At 42.3% G+C, this 2,777-nt stretch overlaps 1 long non-coding RNA gene across 2 annotated transcripts; it reads left to right on the forward strand.

Annotated features, from left to right (window-relative positions):
- The first annotated feature begins 516 nt into the window (after nt 1-516).
- On the forward strand, nt 517-2,394 carry LOC135376697 (uncharacterized). Of its 2 annotated transcripts, XR_010417812.1 has the most exons (4): nt 517-899; nt 1,034-1,129; nt 1,253-1,371; nt 2,350-2,394. It is a non-coding gene; the product is annotated as an uncharacterized LOC135376697 (long non-coding RNA). The 2 variants fall into 2 exon arrangements; XR_010417811.1 differs by having other exon boundaries at nt 517-1,129.
- Nucleotides 2,395-2,777: the final 383 nt, after the last annotated feature.

The following is a 2,777-nucleotide window of genomic DNA, read 5'->3' on the forward strand; positions in this document are numbered from 1 at the left end:
GTGCGGATGTAGACTGCTGCAATAGCAGGACGAGATATACCCATGTTAACGTTACTTGTCTGTCTTTTACATAATCGACAGCTGCCAAATGGCAACGTAATTTATTTCTACTCTCATGTGTTCAGTGCGGATGTAGACTGCTGCAATAGCAGGACAGAGATATACCCACGTTAAAGGTCAGATATGCCGATTTTGAAGTGCCGCAGAACTGAGCGATACTCGCGCTGTGTGTTCATTACCGAACACTGAATATGTGTGCGAAATATCTTGCTCCAACTGTTCGTAGTTTTTTAGAAAACAGTTTTTTTAGTTCCCACGCCCGGCCGTCAGACCGTCGGCAAACCCTGCGCACGGGCGCACCGACGTCACTGCTCTCGGTTTATCTGTCTTTGGCTTGGCATGGACTCTTGGCTTGGCCGCTTGGCTTCTTTCGTTTCGTCCTCTGTGCATCGTACATAAGCGAACAGCTGTTATGTTGTTGCTAAGCCGGAAACAAAGCATGTGATATTTTTTTTTTGGCACGGCGTCGTTTGGAAAGTGCACTTCCTTGTTCTGACCTTGCCTTTTATGGGCTGGAGCGATATGATACGTGATATGCCACGGCGAAGTTGTCGAAGATGCGACGGTGCTACGCTGTTAGAACAATTCATCGGAGCATTCAAGTGTTACCTATTATAAGCTGCCAAAAGACCAAGCAGTGCGAAGCTCTTGGCTGACAGTGGTGCCTGCTAATTTCCACTGCAAGGATTTCGTCCACGAATGTTATCATAGGTTACGCGCGACTCCAGAGGCAATTTGGAATCTCGGCACGAAATCGTCTGATGAAAATCTGAGGTGCCCGACGCACAACATTTTGAACGTGCCACGGAGGATCAAGGCAAAAAACGAGAGCAAAAAAGGTAAGTCGAGGTTCAGATATAAAAAATAGCAAGCTTAATGAATCGATTGTGCAGCTGTCCTACTGCGCTTACTCTGATATAACCACGATTAACAACACAATAGTATTGATAATCTAACTTCTGAATTATCACAGGTGCACGCTGAAGGCGGAAATGAAGCATGATCTGGCTTGCATCTGGTGCATGAAGAAATTGCTGACACGTTAGTTGCAGTCTACCTCCACCAACAGGTATGACAATGTGATGTTATAATTTGAGTATTCACCTATGTTCAACTTTTCATGTGCACTCGCATGCAGACATCTTGACACCACTTTTAAATCTGCCCTCAAAGTTACAACCTGTGCTTTCAGGGTGGAAAACAAAGGTCGCCATTCCGATTAGCTGCTATCTCCCAGTTCAAGCACTTTTGCTGTCTGGACACTGGTTCCTGTGGATGGGGTGTTACAAGCTTCACTGTCTGATATAGAAGGTACGTTACATTAGTTCAGTTAATTTGTCTTTTGCACATTTTTGTTACTGTTAGCTGGATTACTGTTGGACATACAATCCTTTGACACACGAAGCTGATGTCGCCTCTGATAACGTTTTAGAATTTTCAGTGTCATCAACGTCCATTGAGGAAGGTGCCTTTACTATCTGTGAATCTTTAATTGAAGAATAGCCCAGAATTCATGTTAACATTGTCTACTCTTATTAATTCACTGTCTGTGTTCTGAGAGCTAAGAAAAATGGAAACTATTTATTTGTCACAACTTCACACTGGATGTGGTACTGGCTTGACATGTAAGCTAAAATACCTGGATTCTACAATAATTGTGTTCAACTTGGTGCATTACCGTGGGCAATGCCACATTCACTACATTTTTAGTGGGTCCGGTGCACAAATACTGTGTGCATACTGCATACATACATACTGTTCGATAGGCAAAAATACCTGAGCAGTGCTGTGTAGTCTTTTTACCCAAAGTCCATACTCTTACTGCAAAGTCACAGTACGTAGAACAGCAATGTGCAGGTATGCTGCGATAGAGATTCACAACAGAAAGAAGACTGTTGAGAGCATCTAAATTTTAATGAGACGAGACTTTCGTGCACAAGGCTGCTCTTGTTAATGTCTAACATGAAGTTACAAAATCCCAGAATATATAAAACATGTTGTAATGTAGAGAGCGAGGGTTGGTACAGACATAAAAATAATTATACAATCATATAATAAAATAAAAAGGGGGTACAACTCCCCCCTCAACTCAACTCGACAACTCAATAACTCTACTTATTCTCTACCTTACAACATGTCATATATTCTGGAATTTTGTAACTTGATGTTAGACCTCAAGAAGTACAGCCTTCTGTGCGAAAGTCTTCTTTCTGTTGTGCACAATCATTATACAGTAAATACGACTATCCATTTCTTGTCATTAAATGCTTTTTCTTTTTTTTTCTGCAGTGATGAGCATCCATAAGGACACATGCCAGAAAGGGAGTCTCTTTGGATGACAAACCCTCATCACCTCATGAGGATACAATGGTTGACGAATGGTTCTCAAGCACATCGAAACTTCAACAAATAATTCATGAAAAAGCCAGTCAGTGCTAGCACCAGGAATTGAACGTGGACCGTCCTGCTACCAGTCAGAGATGTTACATTTCAGGCGCTCATTGACTTTTGGTGAATTACTTGTTGACTTTGTCCCAAGGTGGAGCTCGCCACAGCTCATTTGCCTATCTGTTAATGTTGTGGCGTGTGTTGCGTTTTTCTCTTTGTGTGTTCCAGACTCAGAACGGTTAATTTGGATCAGGTCAGGTACGTTTCATTTAGACATGGCAAACATAAAGTGGTGTTTCTCAACACAACTTAGCAGTGGCCTTCATGCA

This window comes from Ornithodoros turicata, unplaced genomic scaffold (genome assembly GCF_037126465.1).
Source record: "Ornithodoros turicata isolate Travis unplaced genomic scaffold, ASM3712646v1 ctg00001226.1, whole genome shotgun sequence".
Taxonomy (NCBI): Eukaryota; Metazoa; Arthropoda; class Arachnida; order Ixodida; family Argasidae; genus Ornithodoros; species Ornithodoros turicata.